At 40.1% G+C, this 16,019-nt stretch overlaps 1 long non-coding RNA gene across 3 annotated transcripts in view; it reads right to left on the reverse strand.

Annotated features, from left to right (window-relative positions):
* Positions 1 to 1,462: 1,462 nt before the first annotated feature.
* Positions 1,463 to 16,019, reverse strand: part of LOC108504604 — a 162,105-nt gene continuing 147,548 nt past the window's right edge. For all 3 annotated transcript variants that reach the window (XR_001877183.1, XR_001877184.1, XR_001877182.1), the window contains one exon: positions 1,463 to 2,369. This is a non-coding gene — a long non-coding RNA (uncharacterized LOC108504604). The remainder of the gene's footprint in view (positions 2,370 to 16,019) is intronic.

A 16,019-nucleotide genomic window follows, 5' to 3' on the forward strand; every position in this document is an offset into this window, starting at 1 on the left:
GCTCTGGGACATGAGTGCCAACACCATTGCCACAGGCTGTGCACAGCAGTGGTTTAAACAGAAGAAAAAATGCCAAGTGGAGGAAAATATATTTTAGCTATCAGGATGATCAGAGTGAGCTATTTCCTTAGAATTATCAATAAATAACTATAAGTTCAAGACCAAGATCAGTTCAAACCCTCACTCAGCTACACTAAATGGTGCCACTACCGTTTCTTGCCCTCTCTGAGATCTGCAGCTCTACCAGCACTGTAGAAACACAAATGTTTCCTCAGCCACACTGGTATGCATGCCACTGTCTTTCTGCACCATTCCCTGTTTTCAATCTCTGCTCATTTTTTCCCCTCTCTCATCATGTCATGCTTTCATTAACATGAGATTATTTTTGCTCTTTTTTCCCTTCAGTCTTCATACTGGATTTACTGACCTTTTCCCTTCTCCTAATGGCTTTGTTATTGAATGTATGATGCCACAACAGACTGAACACCTCTGTTTATAAGAGGTGCCCCTCAGGGTTTTCCAAGCTTGCTTTTATATCCTGCAATGAAATTCTGTATTTTTGAGACCATTCCTAGCCCCTTGAAACTGGTGGAAAACTTATTACTGATTCCTGAGGGACATGACTGATCACTAAAATCAATGATACTTTAGGATCAAACATTTTACAGCTCCAGCTGACTTCAACAGTAATCCTCCTTATGCATCTGAGGATGCAATCCAAACCACAAGTCAGTAAACAATTAATTGACCTATTTTTTAAGAAGATATGTCAGAGTTAATGGGCAATGTACTTAGGCAGCTTGAGGCAGAATTGAGGTCTCATAATTTTAATGCTTTGTATATTTATAAGTACTGAACTCTGAAGAAAAATGTTGAGCATCATCATTGCACATTCCTGTCAAAAACACAAGTCAGAGAATTTCACTGCACCAACCTCAGTTAAAGCACATGTCAGAAAAGCGAGAAGAGTTAATGATCCTCACATTTAAAATACAACTCTGTATTTACAGTCTGGATTTCCCTTAAACCCCTTACTATAGGCTCTCTAAATTTCTCTTTTCAACTGTAGAAACCTCTACTGGCTTCTCTCAGCATAAGTACTTAGAGAACATGACCAGATTTTGAAAGCCATAAATTCTATGAATTTCGTAATATTTTCTGAGACTCCTCAATATTCCTTTCATTTGCTTTTTGTTTTTTTAAGTAGAGCCTTCTTTCTGCAACCAGTCTCCAAAGGTCACCTTACAATGTTTTGCTATTTCCCGTATTAAGCAGCAATGCTTTTCAGCTGACATTCCAACTTCAAGTCATGCATATGAGCATGATGTGAGCTTGCTTCAGACCAAGTGAGAGGGCTGCAAACAAGACTGCTGTATAATTGCTGAGAAAAACAACATCCATTGTCAAAAGGGGCACTTCATCAAACAAAATTTAGCTGCATGAATACAAGTGTCTCCAAATGTTTGGTTCATGCTAAAAATATAGCACATTTATTAAAAATATATATTTATAAACATTGGTATGAACAGACACAGATGTTAAGCAAAAGAGAAAGGAAAAATAACCATGTAATGTATTTCTCCCAACATTTTATCAGGTTTAGGCAGACCTTGCTCAATGGAATTGTTTTTTTCATGATTGCACCATATGTTCATTCTAAATAAAAGGCTTGTCAGATTCAATGTAAGTAAAAGCAAAAACCAAGAGAAAAAAACCATTTGACCTAACAGACATGTGATCTGTGCTATGAAGCTATCTCTGAGTTCAGTCTTTGCGGGTATACAGCAAACATTTCTAATTATATATAGTGTACAGTTTCTTTATTTTCTTTTTTTTCTTTCTATTTTTTCTTTTCTTTTTTTTTTTTTTTTAAATTGTGTTAAAACAACATATCCCTGGTGGATTTCTTCAAAGCTACAGCTTACATAACTGCAGTCATTCTCCCCCAAACTGAAAACCAAACCGAAAGGGAGAGGGCAGGATAGAAGAGTTAAGCTTATTACTGTGTGAAAAAGTCTTGTTAAATTAATTGTGCTTCAGTCTTCGCTGCCTGCAGGCAGTGCTTTTATGATGTGTTAATATAATACAGAGTCAATTCTGATTAAAGAACTTCTCAATAGTCAGCAATGTTTGTTGTCATTCTTAATGGCCATTTTATCTGGTCTATTTGCATGCCTTCTAGTTTACAACGTTGTGTAAATATACACAAAAATGATCACAATGAGGTTCAGAATTGTCCCAATAATTCCAAGCATTGCCAAGATGGTTTCTTCTTTGCTTTCCTTTTCTTGACTGCCTTTATCTTCTTCATTTCCACTAGTGATTACCATCTTGGTGGCCAGTTTCTTTATCGTCCCCTTCAGGATAACCTAGATTTAGGAACAAAAACATCAAAATGGGTTGTTAGTTTGAGTTTCCAAACTCATATGAGTAGTGGAGCCAGTTGCCGAATTTTTGCCCAGTGACACATGGGGTTCATAGTTTTACTAGCTATTTAGTAAGTGCTTAATTAAAATCATAGTTCAGCTAGCCTGTAGTGTACTTATAACCCTCCACAACACCCTCTGCTTATGTGACAGCAATCATTCCTAACACACATAACTCATCTGCAATGTCATTGTAGAACTGGTTAGAAGTGTACTGACAAGGTGTGACTCCACTGGCATCAGTGGGGGCTTTGCCTACACTGAGACTGCAGGAGACCATCTTGTCACATTGTGGAGACCCCAGATTTACACTTCAGTACCAAGAAGCAAGTGAGAGAAATAAAACTGGAAAGACCTTGTGTCTTTTCAATAGGAAATCACCAAAGACAAAGGCATTTTGTCTCCTGATGAGAAGGCAGCAGTGACTTCCTAATAAATAATTCAAAATAAAAGCAAAACCAAAATAACATCCATCTTGGCTTTTATTTTCCTCATTCTTAATGTACGATGAAAAGTTACTTGCAGTGCAGTGAGCTGAAATGTATCGATCTGCCTGCAGGGAGAAAACAGCCATTTCCCAAGCAGCAGCCCTAGTCTCTGAACTGCTTAAAAAAAGAAGATTCCTCAAATGTGGGATGAAACCTTACTCCCAGCACAGCTGCAACCACAAACAAAGAAGCTTCCTTGGTCTTCCAGCCATGGGTAAACATCTGGTTGTTTGGATAAATTCTATGTATCTGTGTTTATCTACTGCAAATTTTAATCACATGGGCAAACCAGAGTGTCCCAGAAAACTGAGAAAGGTTGGCTGATTTCCCAACGCCTACTGATCTGCCAACATCTGGGTTCAGGCAATGTCCTGCTGTTGTCTCCCAAGCTATAAACCATCTCTCATCATGTTTCTGCTGTAGAAAGCACTGGTCCGATGTAGGAAAAGAATGCTCTCCTAGAGTTCCTGCCTATAAGGAGGGATTTGGTTTGATCCTTTAGTGGACCCTCATTCCTCCCTCCACTAACTCACAGAGCAAAACCACTAGATCCCGTGCAGTGTATATACTGAGTGGTGATGGTGCCCTGAGAACAGGCCACCACCTCTGTTGGCACATGTCCTCTCCAGCTCATATCACCAGAGGGGAGCCCTGACCTGCAGTTCCTCCAAGCTCCGGTGCTGCACAGTCATGGAGCAGCAACCAGAGTTCTGAAAGGATGGAAAGGACTGGGAGAGGTGAGGAAGTCTTGCAATGGAGAAACTGAGAGGAAAAAAAAAGAATCCAGGCAAAACAACCTGTATTTTGTCATATCTGCAAGTTGTTCATATATAGGACAGTGAGTAACTGCTGGCAACTTCTTAGGAAGTGGTGGAATCACAGCAGGTGCAAGTGACTAGTGGTAAGGCAGAAGTGGGGCTCCGCAGAGGTGCCACTGGCCTTTGCACTTACACTTGCATTAGCATTTATGTGTTTTATCTTGTTGTAACCAAGGAATTCAGGGGGAAAAAAGAATAAGGGAGTCAGTAACCGTAGGGAACCCACAGCAGACAAGAGTCAGTGGGAGCAGGGGGCACCAGGCAGAGGGGTACTGCATCAAACATCAGAGCATGCTCATTCACCGGGTCTTGGGATAACCTGCCCCAGGAGAGCAAAGTTTCAGAGGCACCAGGTGCCTCCCAGGGATACTGATTCCTGCTGCCCCTCTTCAGGTTTCCTTCCAACCCTTGGAAACTCCCTGGAACACAATTCCTTCAGATACAGCCACCTGCAACTCCTGCAGGACCTACCTCTTCTAGCAGAAGAAGGGTTTTGTCATATTTACCCCCAGCTAGTGTCCAGAGGAGGGTTTGGCTGCACCTGGCTGCCTCCCTATCTTATTAATTGCAACTGTGCAGTCAATCATATCTTAACAAGCAACTTGTGTCTGGGAAGTCACAGGAGAATTCCTACCAAAGCCATTTACAATAATGTCACAACCCAAGCACATCCACTCCATGCAGCATCAGACCACAAACCCACATCCCAAGATATGACACGCAGCCACTACTTCACCCACAGAGCCATGAGTCATTTGTATATTGTGTTCTTTTCCCCTTCAGTAAATGGAGGTTTTCCCTCTGGCCAACTGTTTGCATTTCACCGTTTATTTGAGAAATCAACTGGGATTACAAACATAGTCTGATAAAAACCCTAGGCCTGGAATGCAAGGATTTGAGGGGAGAGTAAAGTTCTTTCTGGCTGGTTCCCACAAGAGTTGAACATTCTTAATTCAACACTCCAGTTCCCATAGAAATATGGTCACACCCTAGCCCTTCTGGCTTGAAAAAAGCCAGAGAAAGTATAATATATCTCTCTACATCCCATGGTTTGGGCAGAGTTTCCTGTTCAAATCAACACAAACTCACAGGAGTGGTGCAGAGCCCCAGCTGGGGTGGCTTTGCACATGCACTGCAGCTGCTGGCACTCAACTTTGGTATGGTGACCTTGCACCACATGCACTGGGCAATCCTATTTCTAGGATTACTGTGAGCAGAGGCAGCGTGGGGGTTCAGACAGCATCTGAACCCCTGTCTTTTTTTCTTAAGTAACACAAACTGCAGCATGAAGTTAGTGTCAAACTCTTTCTTGCAGAACACTAGATCCTAAAATTAACATAAATCTAAAAAGTACCTGAATAATTCACAAAGAAAGAAAACATATCAAAGGCTATTAGATACAAAGACAAAGACTCTGGCTTAAGAAATTCTTGAGTTGTGAATTTTTTGGAAGCTCAAAACCTATTCTGGGGAAGTACCACCGCATCCTTGCTTTGTTATTAAAGTCTTTCTCAGGCACCCACTACTGGCTAATGGGAAAAGTGGGGGTCCTTAGGCTTCATGATCTCTGTTCTGAGGTTGTACAATCACTTTTTTCCTCTTTGCAAGTTGTGTTTATTAGCAAGGAAATACTGGGTGGTTTCAAATTTAAACACTACCAACATTAATTGAACTGCCAGATCATTTCTGTCCCACTAAGGGACACTTAATTCCCCACTTAACTGAGGGAGAAGGTCCTCAGTGTGATGCAGTGAAATATGGACAGAGAAGCTGGTGGCTGAAACATGATGAACATAAAGGATCAGCAAAGAGACATCAGTAGTTGAGAGTTTATACGTGGGCTGATGCACAGTGTGATTTGTTAGAGGTCATCTCTGTGTGCCTATGTGCTGTATTTGGCTCGGGCTATGATGCAGCCTGGGACAGCATGAACCGCGTCCTTTTTGGATGAAACTACACCCAAAGATGTGCTCCAGGACGTCTTTGTGCACTGTGAAAACTTCAGTCCATGACAGTAGGTTTCCAGACAGAAGCTGGTGTGAATTAAAACCCCCAAAACATGTGTAGTGTGGGCATTGGCACCACTGGTTTCTCTGGAGAGATTGGTCAGAGGGCCCACACTGCTCTCTATTTTATACATTGCCTAAACTACAAGATGGAGCACAAAATGGCTCGGTATTAAGAGGAGTTTAACATTCAAACAGAACACGACTGAGACCAAATACAATTATATTAATACTTTGCCAAATATAGCACGGTTGAAATCAAGGTAGGCATTGACTTTGAACTGTGAAGAGACCAAAATCAAAATTACTTCTCCATATGTAAGGACTGACCTTGGGAGAAGAGGAGCACCCTCCTAATGGCTGACTCAAGCCTTTAACCTTCACAGATCTTATGCTCAGAGCGGTATTCTGACTGGCTGGGGTTTGTGGGTGTTTTTTGCTATTGGGGAAATACTTGCTGTCAGTTTTAGTATAATTACCCCAATTAAGAAGATAAAAAGTCATGTGGCTTTCTGGGTACCTTTTCTCAGCCTTTATTATTCTTTTCCGGAAATTGATTTCATTTCTTTGACATTATTTAATATTTTTATGATTCTTATGACACATTTTTCCTTTTATATTTTTCTGGTGGTACTTCATGCTTGTCAGAAACATTCTTTTTTGTTACTCAGAAATGCTGCTAGAACTGCTGAGATAGGAGGTCTAGAGAGCACTAGATTTACCTTTTTTTTTAAAATAACTATACTTATTTAATTGCTACCTCATTAGGAAAGTGCTTTCCTACCACATCAAAATTAATGTCTTTCCTACTTCATTTTGTAAGATTCATCATTAATCTAACATCAGCCTTTTGAAAATATATGTATTCCAAAAAGCTATCCAATAAAAGATGGATATTCTATGTATTCTGCATTATACAGGGAGACGAGGACAGTTCAGTGATTAGGACACTCCTTGCACTATTCATGTCCTTGCGCTACTGCTGACTTCTATGTCTCTAGAAAATCCAATTAGTCTCTCTTCCTCAGTTTCTCATCTATGGGATTCTTTGAAGAACAGACTATTCAGTCTATGGCAGAAAATGATCCATAATAAAAATGAGGTCCCAGAAATACTTCTAAAAGAGGGAGATGCTAACATGAAAAGTTTCAAACCCAACTGTGCTATAAAATACACCTGCTACCCCAGATCTGTGGGCCCTGCTGCACATCACCGCCATTGCAAAGAGTCCAGTGAACTAGCAAAAGCATTTCTAGCAAAAGATCCTTTTTGTGTCTCTTCACTCTCAGTGTGACTGATCTAAAGGTGATGGCTTGATGGCAGGGCTTTGCAAAAGGCAGCAGCAAGTGCATGTCTGTGAATTTACTGCAGTATGTTTGTCACATCGAAGATACAAAGCACATCCCTCACAAAGTACCTGCCCTGACATATCTGACAGCTTTTGAATATGCTGGCACCTTGACTTGATCTTGAAAAAGTTTTGTAATCTTAAATCATTTCTCTTCTAAGTCATTATTTATAAGCTCCCTGAAGAGGCTGTGAGTGCAGGGCTCAGCCAGCAGAATCTGAGCTCCTGGAAAGTCAGAAGAGGGGAGGATGGTCCAGGCTCTGCCGGGGGCCCTCAGCACTGCCCCTGATCAGCCCCATGCTGTCATGTAATATCTGGCACCTTGAAAAACAAGAATGGAAACTTCTGAAAAGCTCACAGGATCAGATGCTCAGCAGCATCTCTCTCCCAAGTTCAGCTCAGACACCTCCATTTACACCGGCTGAGGATCTGGCTCCTTGTTTTCAATCTACCTTGAATATCAGTGAGCGCAAATTTTGTATTCTTAATCCATAATCACAGACAATCACCAGCCAAATTGTTTTGATATTTAAACTTGTTTACAGTCCCCAGGCTATTAGTTGTGATGACACATTAAGAGATAAGAGAGCTTTAATTTTCTGAGGATAGTTCCACCCTCTGGGGATAAGAAATACGCAGCGGAAACTTGTTTTGATTAGCAAACTGAAGAGGGCACAGAAATCAGACTAAGTGGAGTGTGAGTTCAGGTGCTGCTGGAGTTGACACCTTCCCTTATCTCACAAAGAGGTGCTCGAATTACCAAACAGGGAGGAGAGGCTTCTCGAGGATTTAACCCCACTTGAACATCATGGCCAAGTGCAGTTTTTTTCCTTTCCTCCTAACAAGTAACCTCATTTTCCTCCAAGGGCAAACTTGGGTATTTGGGTGCTTGGCTACTGAATAGTCCCCAAGCAAGATGCTGAGCAGGGCAGTTAAGTGCTATTGCTCGTGATGTGAGGGAGGAAGGTGCACTTGGCACACACATTTGTGCTCGTTTGCAGTTCTTTTTCTAGGGATTAGATTGGTGTAGTCTCACTTCTGTGATGACTTTGTATCCACTTCTGATCCTTGTGCTGTTTTGACTGGACAAGTCCTCTCCTAAACTCTAGTAATGCAGGATGTTGTCAGCTATCAGTCAAGATCCTGCTCAGGGAAGTGCTGGCAGGTGCAGGGACACACATTTGCATTTATTTTTAGAGTTGGATTTCAGGGAACTGAAAGGCACCATCTAAATGCAAGATAAGGCCAAGAGAAACTCTGGGGCCATAAGAAGCTTGACTAAAAGCTCATTCAGACACAGCAGCATGCACAGGTAGTGCACAGTATGTGTGAATAGCAGATGAATTGAAATGGAATTAGCATAAACTGATAAACAGTAGAAATTAGTATACCCATGAAAAGCAAAGACCTGCCATAAGAGAAGGGAGAGGGAAAAAAAGGAAGGGTGCCCAGGGAGAGGTCTTTCATTAGAGATAAAAAGATCAGAAAGAGCAGGAATGAGAGCCAGGTTCAATAACACACCCCAGCAGCGAGCAGAGACCAGTGCCTAAAGCGAAGAGATGTCTCAGTGGAGAGAGGACACAAGCACTTATGTAGTCCTCAAGCAGGAAAATAAACCCACATCAGCCTGCTGCTATGCTGCAGGTTTTAGTCAGTGGGAAATTCTTGCTATTTATAGCTCTACAGTCAGTATATTTCCAAAGGTCTCAGCAATGTGAGACCCCCACTAGAATAAAGGGAAGCACTCAGCAGCAAAGAGGTTACTCTGAGAGGGAAGAATTTAAATAAGTAGTGTATTACAGGGCTCATCCTGCTCTCCACCTTGGGTTTGATCCAGTTTGTTCTGGCAGCTCCTTTTGTCCCCCCGGGCAGCTCAGAACTCAGTGGAGGCAAAGGACTTGCAACCAGTTTTACAGCTTCACCTCCCTTCTCCTCATTTATGTCTCTGGGACCACTCTCAGCCCTGAAATGCTCAGGATACCTAAGCTCTATTGTAAAGAAACTAGATATGTTCAATACAAATATCCTTAATGTAGAAACAGAGCTCTGTAGCAGAATAATGATCCTCAAGCACCAGGCAGTTATTACAGACCCTTCCTGCCTCTGTGCAGGCACTGCTTTGGGTCGTCCACCTACGCCAAAGCCTTCCCACATCAGGATTCATAAGGCTTCACAAGTCCTAGTTTGTGAAAGAAACAAACCTGACTGAAGTGAGAATAAGTCACCCTTTAACCCATAGTCCTCTCCCCTTTCTTATGACATGCACTGTGAAGAAAGAATTGTTATTGATCAAAATTAAGTATTTTTAAAACACGGCTTGAAGCATTTATGTTTAAAAGCCAAAATTTAACAAATACAGAGATTATTAATTTTCTGGTTGGACCTAGAGAATGGTTACATTTCAATATATTTCTGTTTGGTTTAGATTGACCTGTTTTGTGTTCACAACCCATTTTCCTCATACACAGCACTGTGCTTGTTGCTTGGTGCTAGTGCTCAGAAGCAGATGTGTTTGACTCTCAGTGGTACTGTAGCACACACTTGCCTTTTTCCTCCTTTCAAATACTCATTATTTCTTTTCAGACCCTTAGACTTCCACAGTAAAAGTTGTGCAAGTATTGCTCAGTTTGGCTAGAAAAAAGTCAGATGGGCCAAATTCTACTTCTATTTATTGCTCATATAGAGGAAAATTAAATCCTGGCTTGTTGGAAGGTAATGACAATGTTCTCTCACATTCACTGAAAGCAGAGTTCATGGGCTGCCTCTCACAAAGGTGGAAATAAGAAAGTCTGTAAGCTGAATAGATACAAAAGTTGGTTGAGGAAATGAAAAACAAGGAACTTCATCCCATGAGTAGTCAGGAGTTAGAGAATGAATAAAGCTATTTTTAGTAGCAGCTTATTCTTTGACTTTGGTACCTGATTGTTGTATTTTTATTTTGGGATTTTGCAATCCAGGCTCTTCTATAAACCTGTCCCCACAGTATCCTCTAGCAAAGAGGTCAAAAGAGAATTAAGGGACTTCTGAAAAACTATCCACTTGTTATTTCAACTTGTTTCTTCATTCCTCATTATGCAATTTGGGAAACAGTGAATAATTGGTTTTTATTCTTCAGACCACCTAGAATGGTGTCTCTTACTATGTCCCTCTAGCCATCTTTTTTCCAAGACTCAAAAATCCCCGTCTGTCTAGTTGTTTCCTCATACAGAAGCTATTCCATGTTTTTGGTTATATTCTTGCCATTCTCTCTGACTTTCGTAGTTATGAGAAGGGTTTTTGAAGCAACAAATGGCAAAACCTTTCTGGGCTTCTGGAATTAATGTAGAGCCTGTGTGCTCAAGATGTATTGTCCTTTCTCCAAAGATTTTGTCATTTATACATATCAAGATTGGCAAAAAGGACACTTTTCATTCAAAGATTATTAAAAAAAAGAGAAAAAAAGGCTAATATTTCTCCCTCCCACACATGCAAAATTATGATAGAATAAAGATTTGAAGTTTGAAGAAGAATTCTCTTAGTCTTTTGCCCATCTTTCCTGAGGTTAACAGAACAGAATAATAAAAAAAACTATATTGAGCACGCCTCGATGCTGACAAATTCAGTTTAAAAACAAACAAACAAACCAAAACAAAAGATAAAACCAACCAACCAACCAACTAAAAAAAGCCCACAAAAAACCTGTAGAAACCTTAAAATTTGCCATTTTTTTCCCAGATAACAGTTTTATCTGCTGAAAAAGCTATATGGAAGAATGAGATGCTAAAATATCTCCATCATGTCAGGGCTCAACACCTATTTTTCTATTTCAAGGGCATCTCCAGGGTTCTCTTTTAGAAGCAAAAATACATTGAAGCCTTGTACAAGGAAAAAATGCAATATCCAAGTCTCAGAGTAAGACAGGTCTCCGTTATCTGCCAGAAGGCACATAACCTCTGTCATAAGCAATTTGAAGATCTGCCCTCAGCGCTGCATGTTGGAATGGAAACTGAGCTGCTTCAAAGACATTTAAGAAATATTAAGAGAAGGAAAAGTGACACAAATTTATATTAATTTGTTGCTATATAATATCTCTAAGTTCAGCCAAGGCCAGGAGACAACGTGGCCTGTAATGGATCAAACTACCTTAACCTCAGATGTGACCCCTCCCTACAAAACAAACATACACCAGAAGAGCATTCAGAAGCCTGAGGGATATAACATTAGAGCTTCCCCAGGAAGGAGCTGTTAGTGTGTGGGGAAAAAAACAATTTAATAAATCTAAAATCTCCACTTTTAATTCCATCTATATCTTTATTCCAAAATTAATTGTTAATTATGGCTACATTAAGGGATGCTGCAAATAATTCTAGCCAACTGATGCTTTCTGATTTAGGAAAGCTGTGTTCAGGTTTTTTTTTATAACTTTCTAAAATTTTAACTGTTTGGTCTGAAATTATACATGCCAGCCCTTTGTCTCAGAAAAAATATTTTGTAGGAAAAAATCACCCACTTTTGCTCTTTATAAGAATGATGCTTGGAAACTAATTGTTTTATCTGCATAAAAATCTGACAACCATTTCTGTGAAATACTCAAGTATCTTTACTTTGAATCAAGGACTGCATTCTCAATTTTATTGTGGCTGAGATGGTTTGATGTAAGTGCTGAAGGTGGGTTTGTGCATCTGAAAATACATTTCTTTCTGAGTGATCAGTTTTGTAAAAGATATTACCTCTCTTGTAATTTACCTCTCTTGTAATTTCTTTTCCTGTTTAATTACTCTCTTAGCTCAATGCATCTTTGCAGCACTCCAGTAGGTTGAAATGACAAGATAAAAATCTGAACAGCAAAAGGGTTTGATTTTAATTTTAAAAATAAATTCTTTGGGTTTTTTATAATTAATCTACAAAGACTGTCCAAAAATACCGCAGTTAAAGGCGATCCAGAAAGAATTCAGCCTCCTTTTGTTCATATGTTATTAGGTAGGCTTTAGCAAAGCACTGAATTTCAGCTTCAGTCAGAACACTGTGCATTTGCCATAGAAGAGGAGGGAAAAAAACGCTTTTGCTCACAGGATGCTTCAATTTTTTATTTTTTTATTTTTTTATATGTGTCAGGAGAATCTGAGAAGAAGAGCAGCATTTTTTGTTTGCAGGTGTGAGACACTGCTCTGAGGAACAGGACAAGTTGTTCACACCATGTTTTTCAAACCTATCCCCCTGTTCTGTGTTTCTGGGAGCCTGCCTTGGGCCTCGAGGATGGAATATCTGAAAGTGGCAACTACTGGCCAGCAGTGCAAGAGCTAATGGGAGTTGAAGTATGGGCTGCCAGGTCCTCTAAAAAATTGCATCAGGTCCCCACAATTATGAATACTTGTAATCTTGCTCTTTTTTGCCTTAGGTTGCCATCTGTAATAGGGAGTAATGATACTCAGAATTGCTATTAAGATGTTGTAAATGGAAATTAGTCAGTGTTTGCATGTGGCAAGGACCTGCACGGTGGAACACCCTGGAATGCCCCAGCAGGAAATAATTTTGTCTTCACAGCAGAGTCTGAACTATGCATTGAAAAGAAAATCAAATATTGAACTCACAAACTGTGTCATCTATTATGCGCACCAAGTGAGACAGATCCTGGGCAAAAATAGCCTATGACTGATGCACCTGTGCAAGGTGGCAAATTAATGGAGTAGAGACAATTTTGCTTACAGCATTTCTTAGCTTCAAGTGCTGAGCTGTGCAACCTTGATAATGTTCTTTTCACATACTGTTTTGTGTGTAATTATTACCTGTATCAGCCCAAATTTAAAAATAGATCACTTCTCTATTGAATGCCTCTTTTAGGACATAGTTGCAGCTGACTCTTAAAGGTTCCAATAACCTGCAACTCATGCTGAAGGCTACTGGCACTGTCACAACAACGCCATCCAAACTCTGAAAATTTCAAAGCCTCTTTCAAAGTCCTGAGATGAGCACTCCAAAAATGGAGGCAGCTGAAAATCCCTTGCCACTTTTAAAATACTAGACATAATAAGATAAAATAACAGATGATTTGAGGGAGAAACTAGTTTCTAAAACAAAGTTATCGAAGTAGGGTAACACTCCAGGCAACCAACTCCCACACCTTTTATCATCATCCTTAGTCATTTATATTGGAGCAGCATGCGGCAACCCCCGCTGACGTCTGGGCTAGAAACCAGACACAGATAGCAAGAGTGATACCTAGCCCGAGCAGCTTACAAAATTACAACAGTAAGAAGCATGGGAAAGGGAGGGAGGAAGAACAGAAGGTTGAAGTGGGTTGCTGAAGGTCGATTTGCACAAACCTGGCACAGCTGGGAGAGCCAGGGACTTGATCCATGGGAGCAGCTGCCTCTCTGGCGCCTGCTCTGAGCAAGCATGGCATGAGAGAGAGATGGCAGCTCAACTTGTGCAGGTGCCCTGCTCCTGGGGAAATAAGCTGGTTGTGCCAGGAGTAACACGTTTGGGAAAACCCAAGAGTGAGATGACACATGTCCTCTTCAGGGCTTGGGGTGGCAGAGCAGAGAAGTGGGATTTGGGAGTGAAAAGGTCACAAACTCAGCAAATGCTCTGGCAAGGCCATTAAAATGGGCAGTGAAAAAAGGAGCATGGAAGAGCTGGTTTTCCTAACCCTTGTGCACTGGCACATTGCTATAGCAAGTGTTTGCTGTTGGGAATTGCGGCTATCACAGAGTCACAGAATGGCTGAGGTTTGAAGTGACCTCTGCAGGTCACTTGATGCAACCCCCTACTCATTCAGGGTCACCTACAGCCACTTGCTCAGGACCATGTTCAGACAGTTTTTCAGTATCTCAAAGAACGGAGACTTCACAACCTCTCTGTGCAACACGTTCTCCTGCTCAGTCACCCTCACAGTTACATGCTGCTTCCTGGGGTGCAGAGTTTTCCATTGTTTGGAAAACGATGTCACCTGGCATATGGAGCAAAGCCACAAAGCCACTTGGATTCTTTTTTTTTTTTTTTTGCCTATAGCTTATTCTTATTCTCTTTAAAAAGATACAACAGATATGGCTATGGATCTGGAGACATTATTTGCATGTCTTCCAACTCTATACAGTATGCCTAACAACCCATGTTCTTCCTCTCTCTGTAGTGGGTACTGTACTATATAAGGAACATATTTTGATAGCTAATGGAATATAACATACACATCATGTTGCCTCAAGGTCATGGTAAATTGTATCTGTATATATGATGCATCTTGACATACTCTAATGTAGTGCCAGTAATTTAAAACAGTGACCATATAAAATGTGACTAAGACCAAGAACATAGCTTCAAATTTCACTGATTTTTTTGCATTACGAGTATTCACTAGCATTTTGGTAATTCTTCATAAGGATTTAGGGAAAAGAATGTACATATTGCTGCATTCTTCTTCAATGGACACCAAGACAAGTTCCATTCACAAAACCTTGAGTAAAATTACTGCTGAAAGGAAAGCTGATCTAGATTTATTCCCCCAGAAAAGAGAGCCAAATTTCATCCTGATTTTTTTTAAACATATAATGAATTCATTAAGAATATCATTTGCAATAAAAAGGCTGCTAACAATAAATAAAATATTCATAGTATCTGAATTATGCAAAATTGGTCACTGGAAATTATTGTGTGTAAGTCCCAGAACCCTTAGAGAGCACTGAGTCCCACTGAACTAGTGTGATAATTAAAAAAACAACAGCTTGCCTAGAAACAGTAGATTAGATAATGTTTCTTTCAACTTTATTTTCAAAGCAAAGTGTTTATCTGTTATGAATTGTAGCCCAAGATATTCTGCACATGTTCAGACCGACCTGGGTTTAATTCTAGCAGCTGTCATACCATCCCTATAGGACCGATGCTTTTTCCATTAAAACACTTTACTCACATTTGTAAAGTATCCATTTGGCTCCGTTTGTATTTTTAAAGTCAAAGATCCTCTAGGGAGATGTTTAACCATTTCTTTCCCTTTCATGCTCTAAGCCAGCATCAAGGAGTGGTGGGATGAGCTGACTGAGAGAAATGAGCATAAGAGTAATAAAAAAAAGCTTATGATCATGGACCATGTAAAACCCATGGAAGATGGAAACACTGCTCTTCAGGCTCTGATGAGGGAAAGGACTTTCCTCACAAAGCAAAGTTGGGAAATGAACACTAATCTTAGCAGAGACATTCAGGTGTTTTCAGTTCATGACATTTAAGGAAATTCTAATAAATAGAAAAAAAGAAATAACAGATTTAAAAAAAAAAAAAGAAAAAGACACTAAGACACTCGGGCCAAACTTCTCCAAAAGCTAGTTGAGGGCTAATTGATTTCTTCACTATGTAACAAAGAAATGGAAGGCTGCGGGATGAACAAAACTCAGTGCTGCTTCAATTCTGGACTGAGAAAAGACACATTCTAGTGAATACTCACACTGGTAAACATAATTAACCTATTCAAAGATATAAGAGCATTCTTAGATATTATGATTTCAAAAACTATCTCAAATGTAAATTAAACAGGCAGTTGTACTGATTAATGTTAGAGGTGAAAGGAAAAAGACTACATGACTGAAAAATTGAATGTGCAAAGTTCTTTAAAATACAGTCTCTCTACTACCCATCGAGAAAACCTGAGGCAGAGCAAGATGAAAAAGTTTATCTAAATTCATGAAGCTACCCACTGAAGCTCCAGAGAACCAAACTCTTTTTCTGTTTCCAGATCAGCACCCTGTTCTTCGGACCACATTGTCTTTCTGAACCGTATGGTTTAAACTGATGCAGCTCAGCTTCAGTTTATACTGGTTGAATTCTTGCAGCATAAGCTTTTTAAGAAGTCACTTTGCAGCACCAACAATTTAATTCAGCTTAACAGAAACACAGAAATAGAAACAGTAAAATGTCTTTTGACCTTTGCTGTTGGCTGCAATCAAACCCATGCAACAAAAAGAGCA

This window comes from Lepidothrix coronata, unplaced genomic scaffold, assembly GCF_001604755.1.
Source record: "Lepidothrix coronata isolate B3197 unplaced genomic scaffold, Lepidothrix_coronata-1.0 Scaffold169, whole genome shotgun sequence".
NCBI classification, from domain to species: domain Eukaryota; kingdom Metazoa; phylum Chordata; class Aves; order Passeriformes; family Pipridae; genus Lepidothrix; species Lepidothrix coronata.